The sequence below is a fragment of the Canis lupus genome, chromosome 8 (assembly GCF_048164855.1).
Source record: "Canis lupus baileyi chromosome 8, mCanLup2.hap1, whole genome shotgun sequence".
In the NCBI taxonomy this organism is placed as follows: domain Eukaryota; kingdom Metazoa; phylum Chordata; class Mammalia; order Carnivora; family Canidae; genus Canis; species Canis lupus.
In genome coordinates, this window is record NC_132845.1 from 5,762,881 (window position 1) to 5,789,004 (window position 26,124).

The 26,124-nt window shown below is 48.9% G+C and overlaps 1 protein-coding gene and 2 long non-coding RNA genes across 11 annotated transcripts in view; 2 read left to right on the top strand and 1 right to left on the bottom strand.

Annotated features, from left to right (window-relative positions):
• The window catches only part of TNNI3K (TNNI3 interacting kinase), a 285,086-nt gene that overhangs the window by 252,936 nt on the left and 6,026 nt on the right, over positions 1-26,124 (top strand). The window lies entirely within an intron of this gene.
• LOC140637791 (uncharacterized) lies at positions 747-15,350 on the bottom strand. Of its 4 annotated transcripts, none has more exons than XR_012034831.1 (4): positions 14,255-15,350; positions 13,289-13,408; positions 10,237-10,345; positions 747-1,142 (listed from the first exon to the last, which is right to left on the bottom strand). It is a non-coding gene; the product is annotated as an uncharacterized lncRNA (long non-coding RNA). The 4 variants fall into 4 exon arrangements; XR_012034828.1 differs by lacking the exon at positions 747-1,142 and adding an exon at positions 8,127-8,742; XR_012034830.1 differs by lacking the exons at positions 747-1,142; positions 10,237-10,345 and adding an exon at positions 8,130-8,742 and having other exon boundaries at positions 14,060-15,350.
• Positions 13,623-14,836, top strand: LOC140637793 (uncharacterized). Its single transcript, XR_012034833.1, has 2 exons — positions 13,623-13,988; positions 14,385-14,836. It is a non-coding gene; the product is annotated as an uncharacterized lncRNA (long non-coding RNA).

A 26,124-nucleotide genomic window follows, 5' to 3' on the forward strand; every position in this document is an offset into this window, starting at 1 on the left:
AGTATTTTACGTATAGATGAGAAAAGCTGATGCATGCATCATGCTCCCTCATTCATCTAGTCCTTTCAACTCTCCTATTCCTACTGCTGATTCTCTTGCTCTTTCTTTAGGTTGTTCCACTGGTGATATATTCATCTAACATTTATTAAGCATCTGCTATGTCCCAGATCCTGTAGTCAGTATTGCCAATACAAAGATGGATAACATCTCTTCTTAGCCCTGATAGAATGCAGTCTAGTGAGGAGGTCAGAGGAGCAAACCAGAAGCCAGGAGTAGGGTGCTCTGAAATCTGGGGAAGGTCCAAAGAAGCTTCCTGAAGACAATGCTACCCAACTTGAATCTGGGAGAATTAGCCAAAAAGAGAAGGGAAGGAAAGGCATATCAGAGAAAGAAAGCAACAAGAACCAAGGTAAAGAGTTGGGAACCTGAGTGATACATCTGGGATCAGCAAACAGTCGGGGGGACATAGTAGAAGAGATGAATAGAGATTTACAATGGGCAGAAGTAGAAATAAGAGAAGAACACGGAGACAAGGGAGGCCCTATTCCTTTTCTCGATGAATAAATTCTTTTTATCCAGTGCACTAAGTGCTCTTAGGAGAGCGAGTCCTTGGAAAGGTGGAGACACAGGCGTACTGCTAGTTGAGAACCTGGTGGTGATCCTTTAGCAGGGTTCCCTCGAGAGGGAAGCTTTGTTCAGTAGACATATCCCTCTTCAATGGCCAAGAAATTTTGGAAGGAATTGAGAGAAGTGTTACTTTGTGCAGCTTCCTTTCCAGGCACTAAGACCTCAGACTCTTCATCCAGACAGGGGGCATGTGAGGCTCTCAGTGGGACTGGGTAAAGCAACCAGCAGTCTTTATTGAAATCACACCGGGGCATGAGTCTAAATTTCCAGCGACTGAATGAACATGATTTCCGCAGCTGTGTTTAGAGCGGGTCATCAAAAAGACTCAAGTGAGAGAGAAGACGTAGTCATACAGATGAGGCATGAGTGACGTAGTCACCGTAGAGGTCCCCCTTGAACCCAGGAACAGCCTCTGGAACTGTGCCAACCAGGCCGCGCTGCAGGGGTGGCTCCTGACACTTAGCGAGTCTTGCACTGATGACACCGTGCACACGATTACGCTTGTGAGGCTGTCTCTTAAAATGATGGGGAAAGAGAAATAAATATGTAAGGATCCAGGTGGAAGGCGAGAAGGGAGGAAGGAAGGAAAGAAGGGAGGGAGGGAGGAAGGTAGAAAGTGAGGGAGGGAGGATGAAGGAAGGAGAGAAGGAAGGAAGGAAAGAAGGGAGGGAGGGAGGGAGAGAGGGAAGGAAGGAAGGAGAGAAGGAAAGAAGGAAGGAAAGAAGGGGGAGAAGAGAAAGAAATTACCCAAAGGTTTCACAGCTTGTAGTTTGCTAATCTCTACGGTGAAGGGTGGATGATAAAACTGAGGCCTACTGAGGTGACGGGTGGCGTCTCAGCCATGTGCCTCCTTCCTCTGTCTACGCGCCCCCCCTCCCGCACCGCTCCCATCTGCCTTTGTCCTTAGCGCCCAGGATAGCATCCAGCACATGGTAGTTCCTCATCAAAAGTTCACTGAAGACAGACCAACACCTACCCCTGGCAGGGGGCTATTTACACTGTTCTGTCTTCCCTGTGGGAGCTTCAGACTATGTTTTCCAAATGAGCGCTGTGCTGCGGTGTGCCTCACCCCACATGGGGCACTTGTCTCCTACCGAGCAAAGGACAGGGCGGACCGTGGCAGCGCTCAAAGGTGGCCTTTCCTGCCTCTCACCCGGGAAAAATGGCTCATCATGGAAAACCCTGCATGACTTTTGCCATCGCATGAGCATTACTCATGATAAGACACCTAAGAAAGAGAACACTCTTGATGGTTTCAAGTTGGCGATGGTTCTGGATTGTCAACAGAGGCAACACGGGTTGCTCAGTAAGTGCTGTTTGGCTGGCCCAAATGTCACAGCAGAAGTGCCCGGGATGAGGAATTAGTTGTGGACAAAGAACTGGCATGAGCCAGAGGGCCACGCAGGCTCTTCCAGCCTATTCACTCAGCGACATTTGTTGACCATTGATAGTGGGATTTGCAAATGCACTTGACTGAGCCTCCACCCCTTCCCTTAATGAACAAGTTCCTTTAATCCAGTGCTCTTATCAGAGTGAGTCCTTGGAAAGGTGGAGACACAGGGGTACTGCCAGGAGTTGAGAACCCGGTGGTGACTCCCTTGCAATGTCCCTGCAGAGGGAAGGTTTGCTCAGTAGGCCATCCCTCTTCAGAAGCCTCCACATCTGCAGAGAACTGTGCACTCTCACTGCGAGAGTAATTCCTTTTCCGTCCTTCCTTCTTTCTTTTTCTTCTCTAAGCCAAACCTAAGCAAGTCTACATTATCCCAAAGCAGCTGGTGCTACAATGTGGGAGTGTTAAATGTTTAACATCTTGTCACTTGCGAAACTGATGGAGTCATCCTTTTTGTTTCAGAGTTTCGTGTTTAGGGGTTGAAAAGCTAGATTGATGAGCATTACCAGAGAGAAATATCTTTTGAGAAGTTAGTGGAGCTGATGACACGTTACTTTACAGTTTAGTGAAATTCAGCAAATCTAATTCTATTATCCTGTCAAAGTTTCACAAAAGGGAGACCTGAAAGCATATTTAAGATGAATCTTTAAAGATTTCAGAAGCCACAACCACATCTGCAAAAATCAGATGCATCTGGTGCTGACAGACCTTTGTTTTTTTTTTATAGACTAAGGGGAGTAAATAATCTTCCAACGACTAATTAAGTTTAAATAAAGTTATCTTGGTGATTCAGTGCCTGCCTTTTCTCCCTTAAAAAGACTGTCAAGCAGTAAACCATAACCACGTTTTTTTAATTCAAAGGCTTCACAGAGTTTACATAGCCAGATTTACCCAGGCACACCAAAATGGAAGCTTCTTTTATGAATCATAGAGCAGAGTACTAAAATAGAGATTTTACAGAGCATTTAAAGCCAGATCATCTAGGCTCTTGTTTATTTTCTCAATCAAGTATGAGATATGGTCTAATAAATGCATTCTTACCAAAATGTCAGGGGTAATTGTTTTAAAGCATTTACCCACAATTCTGTGTTCTTGTTAGAGGATCACAGGCTGACGAGCTGAAAGGGCTTTATGATCCTTTCAGCAATTGGGGGGACTGTATATGCACTTATACTGAGATGTCCATTGTTGAGTCCAAGAGAAACATTGACGTAAAGGTTTGTTTAATAGAAATCGCTTTTTTAAAAAACTCTCTGCTATTTAATAATCATTCATTAAAGAAGGGAATCCTCGATGTAATTTATCGAGAATTTCCTATGCACCGTACTTAAATTATCTAATTTAATATTCCTGGCTACCTACGAGGTGGATATGTTTATTTTGAGGATGGCAAAACTGGTCAAAACAGAAATGATGCCCTGAAAAAGTAAGCAGGGAAGCTGGGGTTGACCCCAGCCTGGCCAACCGCAAAGCCCACGTGTGCTCTTTCCAGGACAGCACAAGAAACGGTTTGGAATGCACGATGAGAACAAGGTCAAGGCTGTGGCCTCGGATATGAGGGGATGCCATGGATTGAATTGTGTCCCCCAGAAAGATACGTCAAAGTCCTAACCCCCAGTACTTCAAACCATGACCTTATTTGGAAATAGGGTTGTTACAGATGTAATAAGTTAACGTGAGGTCATACTAGAGTAGGGTGGGCCCTTAGTCCATTAGGAGCCGTGTTCTTCTAAGAGGAGGAGAGAGAGAATGCTAAGCGAATACATGGAGGCGGAGGTGATAGCATCCACAAGCCAGGAACACGGAGAATTGCTAGCTGTCACCAGAAGCCAGACACAGGCATGGAATGGGTTCTCCCTCACAGCCTTCAGAAGGAACCAACCTTGATCCTGGACTTCTAGCCTCCAGAACTGGTGAGAAAATAAACTTCCATCGTTTTAAGGTGTCCAGTTGGTGGAGCTTTGTTACAGCAGCCCCAAGAAATGAACGCAGGGGATGAGAGCGATTTACTGAGCCCAGGATGAAAACAAGCCCAAGACTTGATGTTAGGCTGATGCCCTGTGTGAGGAATAGCAGTCACTTGTTATTTTCCCTTCATCATCTGTGGTTGTACAGAAAACCCACACCATCCCCAGACGAGATTTGAAAAAAACACGTTTCGGGGTGCCTTCTCAGAAAGAAAAAATACATGACTAACCAAAATTATGGTTAAATTCTAATACTTTGTGATACCCATGTGTATCACAAGGACACTGGGAGACAGCGTGCTCTCTGAGGTCTCAACTGAGGTCTCTTTGATGGTTGCTGTTGGCAACCAGTTCTACAAGAGGCACAAGCGAAGGCCTAATTAAGGCAGGAGTCAGGAAGAAATTGCAGGTAATTGAGGTCAAACACTACTGAGGTCGAGCAGGTGACTGACATCCGATGTCGTTAAACTAAGGAGATCAAGGTTTGACGCAGGCAGAGACAACAGGTGAGGCCTAAAGACTGATCACTGATGGAAATAATTCAAAGCGGGATCTGACAAGGACATCAAGCTAGGTCAAACAATAAGTGTGATGGAATCTAAGATGAGTCTGAGATTTTCATCTTCAGAAACCTAGTCTTCCTCAATTGGCCCTTACTTTTGGACGGGAGATCTTTAGTTGTTAACAGGACTGTAGTACCATGGGGCACCTGGGTGGGTCAGCTGGTTAAGCATCTGCCTTCGGCTCAGGGTCTTGGGACGGAGCCCCACATCGGGGTTCCCCACTCAGCGGGGAGCCTGCTTCTCCCTTTCCCTGTCCCTCTGCCTGCCACTCGCCCTGCTTGTTCTCACTCTTTCATTCTCTCTGTGTCAAATAAATAAATAAAATCTTTAAGAAAAGGGACTGTAGTACCCATGTCTGCCTAATGCCCCCAGAGCCAGTGTACCTCTCTTATTCTCTAAAAAATGCTGGTATCTGACTCAGTCAAGAAGAAGAAACTTGCTTTTGGTGGAGAATGTGAATAGGGAGTAGTATTTACTGTCTTAAGGGCCTCACTGGAGAGGATGGGGAGATCATCCACTTAACTGATGAGGTCTTCCCCTGGGGATCTTTGAGGGGGAACTACGGTGTGAGTGTGAATCTGAAGTGTAAATCGTTCATGTCTATAATTTTGTCGGTCATCACTTAGGTATTCCAAGATTTTTAAAAACCTGGCCAACGACAATGAGCTAATGTTGAAGACCAGTCAATGAATGCGGCTATCCACTCATTTGTTCAAGTACTACTTACTAGAATAAGGACAGGGCTCCAAATTCCCAGATATTTTGCCAAATGCTAAAAATAAAGGAAAAATAAGAAGAGATTCTCGATTGAAGATGATAAAGGTCTAGTCAGGAAGGAATTATCAAATCCATGTGGTACAATGCAGTAAGTTCCTGTAATTGGGACAGCGAGTCCCTCCACTGTAGGGCTCACATGGGGGTACTGTGACCCAGAAATTCACTGGAGGTGGGGCCTACCCGGGTTAGGCAGGGAGCAACAGGTGATGAGGCTGGAGAAGTAGACCATCTGCTGCTAGGGACCTGGGCAGTGGGACCTTAGCAGTAGGTGGCATGGTCACCTTTGCTTTATAGGACAGTCATTTCCACAACTTCCTTGTGGCCTGGGGAGGGGAAGGGGCCGCCTAGTGGCAGAGATCAGGCTTTAGTTAGAACCTTGCTAGGTTTAAAAGAGAAGTCATGGGACGTGCTGCAATTTGCAAGGAGTAACCTGTTACCTACTTCATGTATGAAGGTGGCATGGCTAATCACTACTCAAACATTGTATTTCTGCACTAGATGTGTTCTCCTACATCCACACTTCTCCCAACCCTTATCATGACAGCCTAAGGCAGTTTATTTCTGGGATTTTCCAGTGTTTAAAAATTCCACATAGATGATAGGCCCCTATTGACTGTTCACCCAAACGATCTCAGTAATTGCTAACCACACAACAGACGACAACTTCTCTAGCATCCTCTACCCAAAGGTGACGGGAGTCTAAAAGAAATACTTATAGTTCAGGTTCCCATGAGCAGAATTGAGGAAACACTGATAACAATTCAGAATAAAACAGAAACATCCTTGTCCCCAGTCCCCAGACCTGTCGATGGGGATTATTGATGGCTTATCCCCATTTGGGCAAATGGGATTCGTTACTATGTATCAGAGGAATCAATGTCAACACCTGTGAGAACTTTCTATGTGCAATGTATCTGTAGGGGTAATTCTTTTAAAGGAGGTTAATGACATTAATCCCATTTTACAGATGGGAATACAAGCAACGGGGTTTATCATATTTTCTCGGGTCAAATAGTAAATCAATGCCTCATTAACATTCATTAGAATTTCCACTGCCTTCAATGTCAAACTAAGCTCCTTCCCTAAGGCACCTAATTACTATCAAGAATTTTCTGGCATTCGCTCCTCACTGATTCCTACGTCTAACAGTTGAGCCCACATATGTGCCAGTGGTACAAGACCTGCCTGGAATGGTGAGTGGATCAACTGAGCCGGACTGCGGGAAGCAGCTCAGGATCCGTGCAGGGGTCACCTTTAATGACGATACTTAGCAGCGCTGAGGTCTATGGAGGGCTCCGTATGTGTAGACGCCGTGTTATGCATTATATATGAGCTGCTGTTGATAACTCATAGTGGCAATCTCAGGCTTCCATTTCTATTATTATTTTTTTAACTTTTCCAAAGACCCAGGAAGGACCTGCTGGAATTCATTTTTTTTTCTTACATTCCTGGAATCTATTGAAGTTCGATTTGCCAACATACAGAGGCTCCCGTTTTTAAAATGAGGAAACTGAGACCTAGGGAGCGACGTGCGTAAGGACTACAGCTAGTGAGTGCGCAGAAAGAGGACAGGAGACTGAGCCCCCTGAAGCCAGAGTTCATGGTTCTCAGATTTACTATGTGTCAGAATCACCTGGAAGGCTTCTTAAACCGTAGATGGCTGGGGCCCCTCCCAGAGTTTTTGATTGGGTGGGTGTGGGGCAGGGTTAAAAATGTGCATTTCTAACCAGTTCCCAGGGGATGCTGGGGCTGAGGATGCAGATCCCTCGCCTGGAGAACCACCGCTCTACGCGATGCTGCCCCGTGCCCTCCTCTCTGACTCTGACTCTGACTCTGCTCAGCACATACGGGGAAGCCCTTCAACGCTTCTGAGCAAGTGGTGACCCAGGCAGAGTTCCTCTTGGAAAAGATGCATCTGGTGGCTCCGTGCAGGCTGCTAGAGGACAGGGGACAGACCAAGAGCTTCCTAGTGAGAGCAAGGCGGGGAGACAGAGAGACAGGGAGACGGAGGGGCCGCAAATATTGCCCTGGGAGAGTGGACACAGGGGGTTTGCTGATTGACTAGGGATGAAGGGGTCATCAGAGCTGACCCTCCACTCTTTGGTCAGGGGGGCTGCAGGAATCATCGAGCCCTCCCCTAAGAATTGAGAGGACAGGAGGGAATTCCCCTTGTTCTGTACTGGATCTCCTGCTTCCACACAGCATCCTGCTGTTTGTTCCCTTTATTTATTCTTTTTTGGTGTATGATAGCTCCACAGCATTTTCCTTCTTCCTCTTTACCGACAGGACCAGCGTTGCCTAAGGGCAGCTACTGACTCTTGTTCTCTTCTCTTCGGAGAGCCAGTTCTTCCCCCCAGGGGGCCTCTGATTCTCCCCCTCCCGCATCAGCTCCTCCTTGTTAGCTCTGCACCGGGGTCTGAGTGGATTCTACTAGTCACGACTTGGGTTGGGTTTCTGTGTTTTACCAGGAGCCCGGCTGGGGAACTTGCTGTCAGCGATGGAGGCCTCATTACCCATCATAAATGGGGTTCAAAATAATATCTGTTTTTTTAAGTTCAAAATAATCGTATTGGTTTTCTGGTCTCACGTTTTGCTTTTATGTAATTTCTTTTCCATAAGTAAACGATGCATTTTTAAAACACCATTTACGAATATGCATCCTTGAGAAAGCATTTAGTCTTCAATTTAAGACAAATTGCCTTACCTTAAAAGAGGGCTCAGATTTAAAGGTCCTCAGATTGATTTTTATAAACTAAAATAATAGGGAAGCTACAGTAATAGAAAACTTCTGAGAGTCTCTTTATTAAGTAAATGGTTTTACAAAACAATCCCCCAGAATATGTCTTTAAAAGCTACTTCTGTTTCAACCATGGCATTTTCCTAAAGTGAGGACACGTACCCGTAATGGGGATACATTATGGCTGAGATAAACCAAAGGTTAACATTTATAACGTTCGTCGCCATTCTGTTGTAAAATATTTGTTATCTATGCCTTGATTATGAATGACAGTTCCTTTTTTTTATTTTTTTTTTCAAAAAATTGAACCAGGTTCAGAATAGGTCTTTAGTATGAAAATGTAAATGCATGTCATTTAAATACACTCAAAAATTTCACGTGACCTTGCCTCCCACTTTTCATAAAGAGTTGAAGCCATCTGTCATGATTGCCACCAACTTTCCTCCTCAGGCCCTCTGAATTTATTTTAAAACTTCACGGATCTTCTGTTTCCCTTCAGATAGAGAAATAGTGCATCTCCTCTCGGAGTCCAGCCTCTCCCTTGCTCCTAGGTCTTGCTCCATCGGTCCACGTGCGGATCACTTCCTCTGCCTCTGGCTCTTTCTTCCTCGGGCCCTGCTTGTCTCCTGCAACCTTCTCTCCCACTCCTGTCCTCTGGCGCCAAAATTTTTTGTCCTACAACTTAGAAAAGGAACCGCCTTATTGTTCTTCCTCCATTTTTAATATACTGATGGCAACAGAGAGGAAAGAAGGAGGGGAGCCCTGGATCATATTAAGAGGTGGGGTGAGGTGGGTCTCGGTCCATTTAGGGGTGACAAAGAAAGGAGTCCCCTTCTGAACTGTGACATATCTAAGAGGCTGGACTGGGGGGGGGGGACTTGAAATCAAGCTGACAAAAACCAAGGCAGCCCCTCACTAAACTTACACCTGGAAGTTCCGTGTGGGGTTCATTCCTCCTGGGGGTACGTGTTTGAGGCTTTTTATGTTTATTTATTTACTCATGAGAGACAGACAGAGAGAGGCAGAGGGAGGGAGAAGCAGGTCCCCGCTGAACAGGGAGGCCAGTGCGGGGCTCCCTCCCAGGACCCTGGGATCACGACCTGAGTGGAAGGCAGATCTTAACTGACTGAACCCCCCAGGTGCCCCTGCTTGAGGCCTTAATCCGCTCAGTGAAGAGTGGTGACCTGGGAGCAGGGGTACAGGGAAGCTTGAATGGTCAGTCCCATGTTCCCTGCAGCGTTGGGGTCCTACCTATGTGCACAGATCCACTTTCTCTGGGCTCCAAGGACCCTGAATGGACAGTGTTCTTACAAGTATTTCTCCTTTGGGCAAGAGCTCAACAGCCAGATTTGACCCCAGAACGTTTTTAGAAACTGTCCCGTCTCGGTCCCCATAGAGGTTTGCAGAGGGGGGATCATGATAGAGACGGAGGCTGTACACCGTAGCGGCGAGGAGCACATTCTCGCAGTCGCACTGGCTGGGTTCACATCCTGGCAAAGCCATTTCTAAAACATAAGGTTGGCCCAAACTACTCAGCCTCCTTTTATTTGCTTCCTTATCTACAAAGCAAGGAAAATAATAGTACTGACTTCATGATTATTGCGAAGAGGAAGTGAAACAATGGCCGTAAACCGTAAAACAATACCTGGCGCATAGTTACTGCTCATTACACGTTACCTATATGTATGAAATATATATATATTATATATATATACCTATATATAGAAATATGAACATATATATTTCATATATATACCTATATATTACACGTTACCTATATATATATATGAAATATATACTCCAGCACAATAAATTGCTCCCTGGTCATCTACATGCACGCACACACATATTCTATATTAAATGCTACTATTTTCATAAAACTTTTTTCATGTCTTTCCTTTCTTCCTTCTTTTGTTTAGCGAATAACTGGGAAGGACCCCCTACATCCCGGGCATGGTGATAGGGGGATCAACAAGGCGACCCCAAGCCCTGCCCTCCCAGAGTTGTCGAACAGGCCATTTTAGCAAAGCAGTCTAAACTTTATGATAAGGGGGGCAAGGGGCCTAGTATGAATGCATGCATGAATGAATAAATTGTGGAATGGGTGTTTCCAGTTATTTCTACATAAATATTAAGTGTTTTGATCCTGAAAATAAGCAGTGATTTCTTCCGCACCTGTGCTAGTCTACTTGAGGTGCCATTCCCGCTACGAATCATGACTACTCCAAAGCCCAGAGTGATCGTGGGTCTGCATCCAACTGTTGTTAATCTTCTAAACAGGTAGCTGGGATCCAGGTAGAGCAAAAAAAAAAAAAAAAAAAAAATCCAGATGAAGGCGGTGTATCAATATCCTTCCAAAGATAGATCACAGGAAGCGGTTACTATCTGCCTTCGTTCCCACCCTCCTCACTTTTCCACCTCTCTCTCGTGCTGAGATTCACTGGCCAGGGATTGTTCTTTTTAAGAATCTAGTTCAGGCTCTATTGGAAGCTTAACATAGCAGGTGAAGCATTCAGGCCCATGATGAATAAGAGGCAGACACAAATAGAAGGCTGTGGACTCGAGGGCTTCAAAGCATTTAGGGCAGTTCTGTGCCCGGAGCTGCTGCTCGCCCGCGCGGAGAGCCACAGTCCAAAGGAGGCAGCCGCTGCACGGGGCGTAAAGGAAGGAAGCGTGTCCCCAGCGTTCCTGTGGGAACCTGGGGCAGCTCGGGTGGATTCCCCGCTCCCCAGACCCGGTCCCCTTTCAGCGGGGCGTCTTCTATTGAAAGGGAGACCGAGGGCTCGCTTCCAGAGGGGTGCTTGGGGGACATTTGTCGTGGGCGTTGCATGACTAATTCTCCCAGCCCAGCATGGAAGACTCACTCCCAAGGATATCATATATTTTAAAAACAGCATGAAAAAGAGGCCATCTGACTTTCCTCCACATATTCCAAAAATGTAAAGCAGTTGCTGTCTAAGTCTCTAAAGCGTGCGCGTGCGTGTGCGTGTGCAGGATCTAAGGCAGCAATCCCAGCACAACATCCGCTGGCCCGTCGGCCTATTGATTATGGACTCAAGTCTGGATTGAAAGTGGTGGGGGTTTTTATCAGGTTCAAAATCTGTCTTCTTTCTGCGTCAGCCCCTGACGCTAGTGGCCACCTCGCCCGTGTGCCCGCCGGGGCACCAGGATGAGGCCGTGACCCCGTGAGGCTCGGGCTCGCGGGGGGCACAGCATCCGTAGGCCGCCCAGCAGACACCCGGATTCCTACACTAGCCCGGGTGCCCAGGGGCCGCCGAGAAGCCCGTGTGACCGGGACAGGCCGCGGAGGCCAGCCTGGCTGCCAGGCGGTGGCCCGGGGAGCAGGAGCCCGGGAGCCTCAGCATGTGCGCCCTGACCCTTCTCGTCACTCAGCGAAGCCCCCGGCCCTGCTGCTCTTTAGCTTCTTCACAAAACAATAATAGTGATAATAATAACCCCCATCCCTCACGGCTGCTGGGAAGGTTAAATGAGACTCTAATGCATGTGTGAAATAGGGGCTCCAACCCTGGTGGTTTTAAAAAGAGCCTTTAAATGAGAAACACCAGGGGACCCCTGGGTGGCTCAGCGGTTTGGCACCTGCCTTTGCCCCAGGGCCTGATCCTGGAGTCCTGGGATCGAATCCCGTGTCGGGCTCCCGGCATGGGGCCTGCTTCTCCCTCTGCCTGTGTCTCTGTCTCTCTCTCTCTCTCTCTCTCTCTGTGTGTGTGTGTATCATGAATAAATGAATAGAATCTTTAAAAAAAAAATGAGAAACACCATCCCAATTGATGACTCCTGGGAAACAGCTTCGTGAAGTCCTGAATCACAGAGTTGTGAGCGTGACACTTGTGCTTTGCTGTCCCCTGGGCCATACATCTAGTGAGAGGACAAGGCAATCCTCCGAGGCCGCAGGTCCGAGGGCCAGGGGAGTGTGGAGCCGTCGCTCTCACGGGACAAGGGCTTCTGCAAAACTTTGGCACTTGGACGCGACCCACCCGCCACCGGCCACAAGAGCAGTTGATGTTTTTTTCTGCTACGATGTCCTCAAAGGACACCTCAAGGGACTCACAGGCCGCGGTAACCACGCAAGGCCCCTCCAAACCCTTTCCTGTTTACAAGTCCTACAAGAAAGGGCATCAGCAAAAAGTCACATGAATGTCTCCAGAAGGAAACCCATAAATGATTTTCCATTTTTCTTGGCTCTGACAGCTGTGGACAGGCTTTCATTCATTCATTCATTTAGCAAATATTTATTCAGAGCTTATCCTTGTAGGGTTCGCACTACAGCAGCAGAAAAAAAAAAAAAACAAATGAAAGAATCCCTTTCCCTCATGGTGCTTTTATTTTATTTTTTTAAAGATTTACTTATTTATTTATTTATTCATGATAGACATAGAGAGAGAGAGGCAGAGACACAGACAGAGGGAGAAGCAGGCTCCCTACGGGACTCAATCCATCCCGGGACTCCAGGACCGTGCCCCGGGCCAAAGGCAGGTGGCAAACAGCTGAGCCACCCAGGGATCCCCTGGTGCTTTTATTCTAGTGGGGGAGGAAAGGGACAGACTTTTTTTAAAGAAAATGTTGGAGTATCTTAAAGCAGGGATGAGGGATATGGAGTGCACGAAGAGATGTGGTTTGTAATTTTGAACAGAAAGATCATGGAATGGGGGATCCCTGGGCCAGGGTGTGGTCCTGGGGTCCTGGGGTCCTGGGGTCCTGGGATCGAGTCCCGTGTCAGGCTCCTGGCGTGGAGCCTGCTTCTCCCTCTGCCTGTGTCTCTGACTCTCTCTCTCTATCATGAATATATGAATTTAAAAATCTTAAAAAAAAAAAAAAGAAAGATCAGGGAAGACCTCCTCTCCAGATGATAACAAGCAAAGATGTGAACAGAGTGCATTAGGAAACCATAGGCCTCTAGGGAAGAGCATCCCAGGTTGTAGGAACAGTAAGTGCAAGTCCCCTGAGGTGAGGTCATGTCTGTGAAGTCAAGGGACAGCCCGGAGACCAGAAGGGGCAAAAGGTTAGAGTAATAGGAGTAATAGGAGGAAGAGTAATAGGGGAAGAGTAATAGGAGACAAAGCAGAGAAGTGACAGGGGCCCAGATCATGAAGCAGGTGCAGGCCGCCGGGAGGACTGGGGCATTTACTGGGATTTGGACACACGCCCCCGCGGGGATGTGAGCAGAGAGGTGGCGTGATCGGGCTGCTTCTTAGAGGGATCACCCTACCTGAGCTGCTGTGTGGCACCAAGAGGAATGGTGGTCAATCCGTTTGCTCTTTTAAGCCTGCTCTCCTCTCACTCGATTATTTAATGACTATTTTCTTTAGCGCGGGCTGTGGGCGAGGCACTAGGGAGGACGGAGAAGTGAAGAAAAGCAACGATGAGCAATCTGATGAAGAACGCGCCACGGGGCAGCCCCCCAAGTGTCGGGGAGGAGGACGCCAAGACGAGAAGTGAGGGGTCGGGGTCATGCAGGCCGGTGACCAGCCGCAGCGGGGGTGCGGGGACTGTAGACAGCCGGAGCTCCCGGCCAGCCCCCCCCCCCCCCCCACCGAGCACTGGGCCAGGAGAACCAAGCTCGGGTCCAGTCCCTCAAGCTCCCTTGTTAAACAGAAGTGTTGCGAGCCTAGATGCCAGGCCCCAGGTGCCAGGGCCACAGAGTAACCCACAGACCACGGCTCCCGCTCCGGAGGAGTGTGCGGTCTGGGGCGCCCCATCTCGAGGGACAAGCACCGACAAATACCACCACGGAACAACCCACGGAGGCCTAGCTGTGGGGCCGGCCACGGAGCACGCCGTGCAGAATTCCCCGGTCGTGTTCCTGCCCACACAGAAGGCAGGGGCGGTGGTGGGCTCAGCAGGCCATGCCAAACCCCGGGCTGCCCCAGGATTCAAAGAAGCTCCGCAGCACATCACAGCGGAGTAGGGTAAGAGCCCCCACATCTCTGGCAGGAGAAGAGCTTTGCAGGAAGAACAAGGCACCCTCGCCACATAATACCACTTTGTTGTTATTCAGGGCCTGACAGCCAAGAACACACGGAGGAGGCAGGGAAAGCTTTGGTGTTGTATGATGAGCCAAAAGGTCCCAGAGGTTTAGTATACATTCACTTAAAACAAAACAAAACCAAAAAAAAAAAAAAAAACCAAAAAATCAAACCAAAACAAAAAAACCCATGGCTTGTAATTTTGTAACCTCCTTAGGGTATTTCAAATGGTTTGTGAAGATCAATGTTCTCCATGTTCAAAGAGTTTAGGGAGTTTTCAAATCTTTCCATTCAGACCAGCCTGTCATAAAGAACAAAGGAACATGGAATTTCTTGCAGGGATCTGAATCCGCACAACAGAGCCTGGAGACGTTCAATCAACAAAGATGGCCTTTGAACTCTCCTTGATCCAAAAGGGGAGAGGACTGTGTGCTGCTCCGTGGGCGCCTACCTGGTTGTCGCTTTTATCTTCCATCAATAAAATCGGCTTTGTAATTTTTACTTATGTAGCCACCCAGGGGCCATCCTTATAAAACAGTGGTTAAAAGCTTGGGCTCAGATGGGCCTGAGTTCAAATTCAGGTTCTACTGTGCATGAGCTGCGTGACCCGAGGCACGTGGGATGCGCTCTCCAGGTCTCGAGTGGCTTACCTGTAGGATGAAAATAAGAGTATCCTCGCCTTCCTCACTAATGTTGCCGCGAGCTTCAAGTGAGAATGCAGTTTGTACGTGTCTGACGTGTGGTCAACACTGAATAAATGTAAACTGTGTTTCTTTTCTGTTTTGCTGCGAGCTCGTGTAGTTTAGTCTTGATTATTCGTCTTCTAAGAGAAACTACTAAAATGGGAGACGAGCGGAGAGCCCGCTGGAGAGCCCGCTGTCCTTGGGATTGCATTGTTTGGCCCAAAGGTCAAAGACCCTTTAGAGAAGCACCACACACAGGGTTGTCTCTTGCTCTAAAGGAGAGGTTGATACACTATTTGCCCCATGGGCCAAGTCTGACACCCTGCCTGGTTTTGTCAAGTTTTTTTTGTGACCGTGGCCACACTCGTTTACATACTGTCTATGTCTGCTTTTGTGCTGTAACAGCAAAGTTGAATGGTTGCCAACAGAGACCATATAGTCCACAAATTCTAAAATATTTACCAACTGGCCCTGTATTTACAGGAAACATTTTCTGACCCCTGTTCTAGGAACTTAAAAAAAAAAAAAAAACTGATTTTTTTTTTTCAAGTCACGTAGTTCTGAAACTGCATACATTGGAAACTTGTCTGCATATGTTGGAAACTCATCTCCCCGTGGAAAAAAAAAATAAGGCTACCTTCAAGACGTCAACACATTTCCTTCAACTGGCCAATGCCAGGTGCTATGTGAGGCCCCAGGCGACATGCGCGTCCCTCCGGATGAAGAATCCACAGTCCGCAGCTGATGAGATGAATATGCAATATGAGGCGAGTTCTGCCGACGGCTAGAGCAAACGCCTAGGGCAGCGCAGAGGCCACTGTGGCTCCTGTGCCCTTCCATGTGGCCGTCATCTCTATCCCAGAAGAGAGACTCTGCATGCTGTTCCATCTCCCTGTCATATCCATAAGACTGTACCGAAAGCCCCCGAATGGGTGAGGAAACCCTAACGAAGACCCGTTCACAGATTTCTCTGGCAACGATGTGCAGGGTGGGGTGGGCTGGGCAGGAAACAGCAGTAGGGAGGCTTTTGCAGAGGTCATGTGTCAGGGGAATGCAGCTTGTTCTTGGGCAGTGGCTAAAGAAATGGAAGGAGGCTGAGCAAGAATCAGAGGGAGATAAGCAAAGATAAATATGGGTGAAGTTGCAAGGGAGGAACCTGCATTCATCCATTGAACACATCTCTATTGGGTGCATAGTCCAAGGCACTGGGGAGCGAGGCAAACAAGGCCCCGCTGTCAGGAAACTCCCCCTGTAGTCAGAGGCCATGCTAAGTTGAGTTCCTCCAAAAAAAAAAAAACAGACCACAAGACAAGGATCTGAATGAAAATTATTTGGGGGAGAGGGGTTGGGGGGATGTGATCTCAAGCACAGGGAAGGAAAGGGAAGGAAAGAAAAGTGAAGGGTTATGTTAATGAGTAAGTCACTGCTCTGAGCAACTAAGGCTTAGTGTCACGTTGTGACCTCTGGGGGCATAGACCACGCCTCAGAATTTTCCCAACGAGGAGCCAGGATGCCCGAGTACTTTATTCCGCCACCTCTTGTTCATCACTGAAGGAGGCTCGCTCACTGGGGTGGGTGGGAAGGAGGATTAGTTAGCGATCCTTTGAGGTCAGGCGCGGGAAGCCATGAGCGTGACCAGAAAGTTGTAAAGGTGACTTCCCAGGTAGATCGAGGCAGGGCACCGCATCGGGCTACGCAGGCGACAAACAATGAACAAATACCCAAGAAAACAAGCTGGTGGCCAAGTACTGTGCAGGCCGTTAGAACGAGCTGGAGGATGAAGAGTGACTGGGAGCCCAGTTAGGATGGGCGCTCGCAATGGCGCAGACAAGGGGGGTCCTGAGACACAGCGGTGGGCAGGGAGGAAAAGCACGTGCAGAGTTCGTAGGGCAGGGGACAGAGACGGAGGCGGGCTGTGTGGAGGACCCGGGAAAGAGGCGGGCGAGAGTGCTACCAGGTGGAGGCCGAACCCCCGAAGCTTTATCAGCCGGAACCGGGCGCTAGAACGTTGTCCTGCAGGTGCAGGACATCCCCGAGGGATTCGGAGCAGAGACGTCATCAGAGATGATCTGATTAACAGTTTGAACAGTTCGTCCTGGTTACTCCCCGTCCCTTCCCTTTTCCTTCTAAATGGCTTGGTCCGAAAGCCATCAGATAGGGCTGAGCAAGGCTGGGCACTCCCCGGACTGGAACAGGATGTCTGGGTCCGAGCAGGGCGCCGAGAGTGCCCACGCGGCCGGCACGGGGGGCAGCGCCAGGCCCGCAGTGTCCGAGCTGGGCCAGGCCGAAGGAAGGTGTGCGGCGCGCAGCCGAGATTCTGGAGCCCGGGCACGGGAGGAAGGCACCCACGTGGGAGACCCGGCACGAGGTCAGCGTCCAAGCCTGGCAGGGAGGGCATCGGTGAGAGGGGAAGCAGGGCCCCCCATGGCGTGTCGGAGCCCTTGCACGGCGGGGGGGGGGGTGTTCCTGTGGGGAGGCAGTGGTCTCTGCGGTTCCACGCGGGTTGAGAAGGCTACAGGGAGGGGCCTGGTGTGGGGAGGTTGAAGCATCAGGGTGGGGAGGAGGGTCCAAGCATAGCCAGGCGGCCTGTGCTGGTGCCTGGGACCCGCACGGGGTGGGGAGGCCATCAGGTCGGGCACAGCTCAGCGCCGGAGCCCAAGGTGGGTGAGGAGGCACCTGTTGGGGCAAACGGGTGGGCAGTAGCCCGGGGCGCTGAGTCGGAGCACGAGCGGGTGGGGACAGCAGGGGAGCCCACGTCGGGCACAGGAGGACGTCCACATCCATGTCGAGAGACGGTTGTGTGACGGCACCCGGAGAGGGGCACGCTTGGGGGCACGGATCAAACGGGTAAATGTGCCAAGGACGACAGGGAGCAGGTTTCCCAGTGTCAGGGAAGGGCCGTGGAAAGGGAGACACGTAGAACGGACGCCGCGACGGGGGACTGGACTGGAGAGAGGGCACGGATTCGTGATGTGCGGGCGGAGGGGAGGTCTGAGCGTGCTCACGCGTGCACCTGTATACCTGCCCGCTCATCACCTTTGCCCGCTCCGCCAGAGGGCCGGCCGGGGCAGCGACACTTCCACAAGGAGCGCGCCGAGCGCCCCGATCTTGGTTTGCAAGCACTGTCCCCCCACCATTCCGGAGCAGGGCAGGGGTCAAGGCCGGGACAAGAAGCGAGCCAAAGCCTGGAACGTCTGGTGCCAGAAAGTAAAGAGATCCCCGAAGAGGAGCACGCAGCAGAGGGACAGCTTAAAGGGGCCCCCTCTTGCCAACCACCAGACGATTCCAGCTTCAAAATAATGACAGTAGCGTTCTAATCCGTTGAGTAAAATAGTAACTTGAAATCCATACGGATATAAATAAATGAAGATCTTGAGATTTGGTTGAAATATGGGGTATTTATACAGTCTCGCAGCAACTCCCCACAAAATACTTATTTATTACAAAAAGAGTAGTTCTGTGGTGGAGGGTCCCGCCAGACACCAGCTTGATCAAGTCATGAAAATGAGGAACGCAATTGCGGGGCAAATGAAAATGTGATGGGCTGCGACGAAGAGAACACAAAGTACAGAACGTGAATCTAGCCAGGGGTAAGCCTCGGGTAAAACCAAACCCAGGGGTATTCTGCAAAATTCCTGGCCTGTGCTCTTCAAAAATGTTCAGGGTCATAAAAAAAAAAAAAAAAAAAAACCCAAGTAAAGACCGAGAAACTGTTTGCAATGGAAGGAAATTAAAGAAACAGAACAACTAAATGCAACGTGTGCTTCGGAATCCAAAGCTTTTGCTGTAAAGAACGTTATTGAGACAACGGGCAAAGCTGGAACAGAGTCTGGGAGTAGATGAAACCAAATGATTATATCTCAGGCTCTAGAGGAGAAGGTCTTTATTTTAGGATTCTGCTGAGATACAGGTCTGCATTTCTGTTTACCCCAAAGGGTAGCGTCCACGTCCATCACACTCGTATCTGGGTTCCTAGCACTTAGCACGGCACCTGGCGTCCTGCTTGATAATCAACCAGGGAGAAAAAAAAAAAAAAAAACGGAGAGAAGGAGAGAGACCGGGTCAGAGGTGTAAGTTTGGAATCTTCCCTAGAACTAGCTCAGTTAAGGAAAACAGCTGATTCGTGTGCTCTCCGGCCTGCGTTTGAATTACAGCCGCGTGATCCTGGACAAGACCCAGACTCCTTTTCCACACGCGTAACACGGGTTGTTAGACGGAGCGAACGTAATGAGATCTGGAAGGTCTCTAGCAGAGTCCCTGATGCTTAGCAGGTATGCAACAAGTTTTTGATTCTCTTTTCTCCTTAAAAAAAAAAAAAAGAGAGAGAGAGAGAGAGAGAGAGAAATAAAAATGATCAAAGACTAGACGTTTCGACCTCCAGGGTAGCTCCTGGCTTCACTACACAACCTTGGTATATGAACTTGGGTAAGTCGTTTCACTTCACGAGGCCTCGACCTCCTTCTCGGTAAAATGGGAGCTTGAGTAAATGGAGGAGTCGGGGCTGAGCTTTATGACCGTCATGTTCCCAAGATCTCCTAGTTCTAAAATTTGAAATTTTCCCTTTTTTCAGGGGGGATGATAGTAAGTGCAAAAATTGTAGGATAAGAAAGGTTTTGGGCTGTATTTAAAGGACGTTCCTGAGTTTTAGCAGTCGAGGCGTGCAAAGTGCACCTCCTACCGGATTGCACAATTCCTCACTTACGCCTGCTTGAAGTACAGGTAACCTGAGAGGTGGTGGTATTGTTAGGTTACTGTGGAGGACATTAAAAATGCATGAGCCATCAAGGAACTAGCAGGCACTTTCAATTCTTGCTGCATTTTTCCTTATTCATAACTCTTTTCCTAATTGCTTTTTCTCTTAAAAATGGGGGAGCCCGAGACCTTGGATATCTGCCTAATGGCTCCAGAGGAGCCGTGACCCATTGCCAAGTCTTCCGGGCCTTTTATAGCCCGGGGACATTTGCCATTGAAAGAAAGCAGATGGGTTTGATGTTCCTGAAAGAGATGTTTTGCTCTGACCTCTGGCCCCACTAGATATTTCGGCCATTGCCCATTCACTGTAATGGGAGCAATAAATTTGTTTTAATTTAGGATGTTATCAAGTAGGGAATATCGACAGAGACAAAATAATGTTCTGAAAACAGCCAGGATGAAATCATGAATAAATAAATATGTTGAACTTCGCTGATAAATTAACAAATGCTAATTCCTAAGAGTCCGACTGGACTGTTTCAAAGTTAGGCCAAAGGTGATCCCGTTTCCACTAGAAACGTCATCTTTCTCTCTCGGCCAGAGAAAAGGTGGGCTACCCAGACGCTGCGAAGCATAGAAAGGCCTTTATCCCTGGTGACAGATCTGTTTTAAACAGATCTATTTGTTTCCAGCTAAATGCCAAAAGGAACAGCCCGCTGACTCCAGTAGCCTTTTCTATGGCAAAGCATTTATTTTCCTCGTGTAAACACCTTTATTAGGGATCAAGCAGGCTGTTTCTCTACCTTTTCTTGGTCTTAGTCCCCTAGATTAGTGTCAGAGGACTTAGGTTCTGGTTCGATGTTACCTGTCTGTGTTGCACTTTGAGTGAAAGAAGTGGCTTTTAACTCGGATAGGTTCCCCTTGAGGAAGGGGATGAAGGTGCATAGGCCATTGATCCCCCTGCTAATATTCTTTCACAAGTAACATCGTTATGACAGACGGCAAAAAAGAAAGAAAGAAAAGAAAAAGAAAGAAATCCTAACAAACCACAAAGCATCTTTGGGAAGCTGTGAGGCCTCGGGATGGTGTTGCCTTTGCAAAGTCCAGGTGGCTAAGCCTTCTAGGTTACCAGTAGCCCGAGGGCACCTTTAGCTGCGTAAAAGCTAATTGGACCAACTCGAATGGAAGAAGGTCTCTAACCACACCAGTAACCTAGTGGTCTTCTGTGCAACGTGTAGGAAGATGAATCCGTGCGGGCAGCTTAGAGAGCTGCGGCCGTCGGAAGCACCTGGCTTAGGACGCTGAGCACGTTCCGTCTCAGGTTTGGCCATCGCCGCCCGGGACGGGCAAGCCCTTGGGGGAGAGGAGAAGGTAAGAATTGTCTAGAAGCTCTCACAAAGCCAGGTGGGACAAAGCTGGTCCTGCTCTCTGCACGACGGTGAAGGGCGTTTCTCCACGAGGAACGTCGCGACCGTCTTCACCGTCTTCACAGGCAGGGAACCCCGCCTGGAGCTCGCGGCCACGTCGGGGGAGACCAGTGGCTGGCCACGCGCTGCTCTTGAGGGCCGCGAGCCTGGGCAGAGGGAGCAGGGACTGCGGGGCCCCGGGCCGCCGTCGGGCCTGCTTCCCCGAGCCCCGGAGCCCACGCGGGTCACTTCTCTGGGAGGCCAGATCCGGGCCTCCCCCAGCACCTGCGGGCGGGCCTCAGAGGAAGTGTGCGGCGACAGAGGCCTCCACGGGCACGAGCAACCCGCCTCCCGTCATCGTGGGCCAGCCCCATGGCCGGGGTCTCTCTGATTCTGTCTGGTCACTGGCCAGAACGCTCCAGATGCAAGGCCCCGGTGCTGCAAGCCCACCTGGGAGGGGTGGGGGTTCATGGTCTCCGCGGGACCGGGCGCCCACCCGCTGCCTTCTTTGGGCCGAAATCCAGTCAGAAGCATTTGCGGCGCCAGCGGGCGTCCCGGGAAGGCACGAAGGCCCACAGCCGAGGCCCGGACTCGGGGCTGCAACCGCAGCAGACCCGACGGCTGCAGGCCGGGCCCCGGCGGCGCTGAGGCTCCCCCGGGCCCGTGTGAACTCGTCCCGGGGCCTGGAGACACGGCACCGGCCTCCCCTGCAGCCCCTTTGGACAGGACTCGTCCTGCTCGGCCTGGGCCTTGCTTGACGGTGTCCCTGCCTGGATTACGAGCTGAGTGTTGGGTTTTTTGTTTTTAAGATTTTATTTATTTTTTCATGAGAGACACAGAGAGAGAGAGAGGCAGAGGCACAGGCAGAGGGAGAAGCAGGCTCCTCGCAGGGAGCCCGACGGGGGACTCGATCCCGGGACTCCAGGACCAGGCCCTGGGCTGAAGGCGGGCGCTCAACCGCTGAGCCACCCGGGCCGCCCGACTGCGTGTTTTCCAGAGAGTTCTTTCTCTACCCCTCAGGCACTGCGACAGGAATGTTCTACAAATTTATCTTCTATCAAGACTCCCGTGAAGCGGCCTCGGACTCCCGGGCACCGGCCTTGCACGGCCTGTCACGCCAGGCCTTGAGCGATGGGCTCGCGTGGCAGGCCCTCGGCCCTGGCCCTGGCCCAACGGCCGACACCACAGAGAAGGAAGGTAGAGTCGGCCGCCTCGACGAGAAATGTCACCTCCCCCGCCTCGCCCACACATGAAAACCAGCTTCACAGACCCGGGAACACTCCCCAGAGCGCCACCGAGCGTGGGGCATGGAGGGAGCTGGAATGTCCCGTCGCTCGGGTCCCCCTACCCCAGGCCTGAGGCCCTCCAGCCATACCTTGCAAACCTCCAGGGATGGGATGGGACAGTACCGCCTTCTGGAACAGTCCAGCCTATTTTAGGACAATTCTAGCTTCATTTTCTTCTAACCGTTCCCCGTATCTAAGGCTCGGCTCCCCTCTTTGAAGAATGTCACCTACCTGAAGTCTATGTCAGTTCTTCTCTGGTTCAGCCAGTGACAATTCAATCTAACCACCTGTCATTTGACACGAATCTCCTCTTGTTTCTTACGAGCAATCAGGAGAAACTCTGTCCAGGATCTGCGGGAATCCGGGCGTGTGTTCCCCCTGTGGATTTCCCATTTAAATTTATCTTCAACACGAAGAAATAAAGCAAACCTAACATCTTTTAAATTATTTTTTTATTTATTCACGAGACACAGAGAGAGAGAGAGAGAGAGGGAGAGACACAGCAGAGGAAGAAGCAGGCTCCATGCAGGGAGCCCGATGCGGGACTCGATCCCGGGACCCCGGGGTCATGACCTGAGCCCAAGGCAGATGCTCAACCGCTGAGCCACCCGGGGCGCCCAACATTTTTTTTTCTTTTTTTTTTTTAATTTTTATTTATTTATGATAGTCACAGAGAGAGAGAGAGAGAGGCAGAGACATAGGCAGAGGGAGAAGCAGGCTCCATGCACCGGGAGCCCGACGTGGGATTTGATCCCGGGTCTCCAGGATCGCGCCCTGGGCCAAAGGCAGGCGCCAAACCACTGCGCCACCCAGGGATCCCCCTTTTTTTTTTTCTTATTGAACCCATGGTAGCTTTTAGTAATCTGTTCATTTGGTCTCTCTCTCTCTCTCTTTTTTTTTTTTTTTGAGTGTACAGAAAACTCTGTTTTAATATTCCTTTCTGGAGCTGTGCCTAGAATGTACATGAACCCCCTAATTCAGTGTATAGACAGCCTTACTCCTGCTCTGAAGAACATTTGGGCGTATTCTATGATCTAGCACTTTCCCCACTTGTCATAGCTATTCTGTAATCCTACATACATATTGATGTACTTCTCTTTGGATGATACTTTTTTGCTTAACGTGCTTGTCATGGACACCGTTTTCTCTGCATTCCTTTCAGCCAACATAGCCTCCTGGTTTAGAACATTCTTGCCTTTGCTGAGGGTGTGGAAGTCCACTCACCGACCAGGTGACTGTTAACATGCTAACTGGTGCGACAAACCACGGTCTGGATGGCAGGCACACCCAAAAATGCAGATTATATACTTTGGAGTTGAGTATGGACTGACCTAAGTAGCCAACCATCTGCTAGGTAGTCTATACGCAGAGAGCTTGGTTTGAAAAGCAGAAAATAGGGGAATCCCTGGGTGGCTCAGCGGTTTAGCTCCCTGCCTTGGGCCCAGGGCCTGATCCTGGAGACCCGGGATTGAGTCCCACGTCAGGCTCCCTGCATGGAGCCTGCTTCTCCCTCTGCCTGGGTCTCTGCCTCTCTCTTTCTCTGTGTCTTTCATGAATAAAAAGATAAAATCTTAAAAAAAAAAAAGAAAAGAAAAGCAGAAAATATGCTTCCAGTTCTGCTCTTGATTTTGGATAAATCATTCACCCACCAGGGCACCTCCGTAAGAGACAATGGCTGATGATTACGTCTGTCTTTATATTTACGCCAGGGAGCTAATTTGAACTAGGTAGTCTAAAATGACTGAAGCCCTCTTTTAGTACGAAAATATAATGTATCGCTATGATGGGGCCGTGTGTAAAAGCGAACATAAAAAGCCTGTCATCCTCTGTAAAGGAGAAAATGTCATTACATCCTCATTAAACAAATACATGATATTACCCGTACAATATCCGATAGCATTCGTATATGTGCCTATATATAATATGCAACACCCTTTTAGCATAAAGAAGGCCTCCTCGTTGACTAGTAATACCGAAACACTGCAAAACTGAGTGCTTTTCTTACCTGCCATTAGTTCACATTTACTTTCATTGAATTCGTGGGGCGGCGGCATCACTGGAAATGCTTATCTTCACCGACCGCAACTTCAGCAAACGGAGGCCCTGCGGGTGTGTCTCCTGAACTCTGGGCTCCTGTGAAACTCCCGCTGAAGTCTGGACGCACATGGGTTGAGGACAACTAGTCCCATTGATCAGGGTCTGGTTTCTTCTGCTTTGTCTGCCCGGGGTGCGCTTAGCTTCCATCTGTCTGTCATCCTAGAACAGTGTCCGCAGCCGGCCCATGCGGGCTCTCTTGGGCAGGGAGGTTAAGGCCCCTGGCATGAATTGCATTCAGCAACTGAATAAATAAGACAGCTTGGAGACGGGCTTTTATTCATAGGAAACCAGATAGCCTTTTTGATGATAAAATATTTATTCCCTATAGTCTTGTTGCCAAGACTACTGTGTATAGCACATTTCCTAAAAAGCGAGAATGCTAAAGAGGTCTTAGTAGGTAAATTTTAGGGTATTGGAAGGGTAACTTTTATTCTAAAAAAATAACTCGAATGGCATTCTGTTGCCCAGAACTGAGTGTGGTTTGACGCTTATTGGTGGTTGAGATAATACCATGCCCCGTGTTAAGTCAATATTTTTACTTCTTTTGAATCCTTGCTTTCCTCTAAGACACAACTTCACTTTATTCCTTAAGAAAGTGAGGCCAGAGGCACCTGAGTGGCTCAGTCAGTTATGCATCTGCCCTCTGCTCAGGTCATGATCCTGGGGTCCTGGGATGGAGCCCCACCTCGGGCTCCCTGCTCAGCAGAGAGCCTGCTTCTCCATCTCCCTCTGCTGCTCCCCCTGCTTGTGCTCTCTCTCTGTGTCAAATAAATAAAATCTTAAAGAAAAAAAAGGGGGGAGGCCAAACATGCAGTCATTTTAAGGCAGCTAAGTAAGTTAGGCAGTGTGGATTTATATTAGAATTAGGAAAAAATCTGGGGATCCCTGGGTGGCTCAGTGGTTTAATGTCTGCCTTTGGCCCAGGACGTGATCCTGGAGACCCGGGATCGAGTCCCACATCAGGCTCCCTGCAGGGAGCCTGCTTCCCCTCTCTCTGTGGCTCTGCCTCTTTCTCTCTCTCTCTCTCTCTCTTTGTGTCTCTCATGAATAAATAAATAAAATATTTTAAAAAAAGAATTAAGGAAAATCTAACTTCTCCAAATGAACTTTTTGTAATAACTTTATTTTACACACTTTAATTGTTTTAACTATTTACAAAGTACAGGCTAAGCCCAAAGATGTCAGACAGGGTTTCTGACCTCCAGGAATATTCTGTTTAGTGTGGTTTACTAGTAAACAGAGACAGATCATACTACACCAAGGCAGACTCCGACAAACACTGTATTAGAAGTACGGAGTACTAGGGGGTATGAAATTCTGAGTGCAGTTTCCAAGAAGACTCTGAGGAAATATTGCCTTTGAGTTGGACCTTGATGCATAATGAAAGTAGGTAAGATTTACTGAGGGCTAACACTTTTCAAAGTATTTTAAACTTAGTAAATTCTTTAGTTCCCCTGATTCACCTTATAAGCCAAGTTTGGTTATAATTCCTATTTTACAGTTGCATAAACAGAGGCAAAGAACAGTTAATTAATTTAGGCCCGGGGCCATCGCTAGTAAGTAATAGAGTCAGGATTCAAATTCAAGGACTCTGGCACCAGAATGTTCCTTCGTATTGCTTCCCCTCAGGGATAAAGATGTCCCCGAGTGGATTCAAGTAGTGAGAGCAGCTCAGTCACAACTACGGAGGAAGGAAAATTCAAGATATTTTGGAAAATCCAAAGTCTATTAGTGCGGCTTGAACTTGGAGGGAAACGATGCTGAGGAATTGTAGAACATAAGATACACACAGAACACAAGTAGGTGTGGACCGCAGAGAGTTTGGACCCTTGGCCTAAGGAACTGCAGTGGGGAACAGGGGAGTGTCCTGGCAGGATTTTTGTCACCAGAAGACCTTGTGGAGGGGAGAATTGAG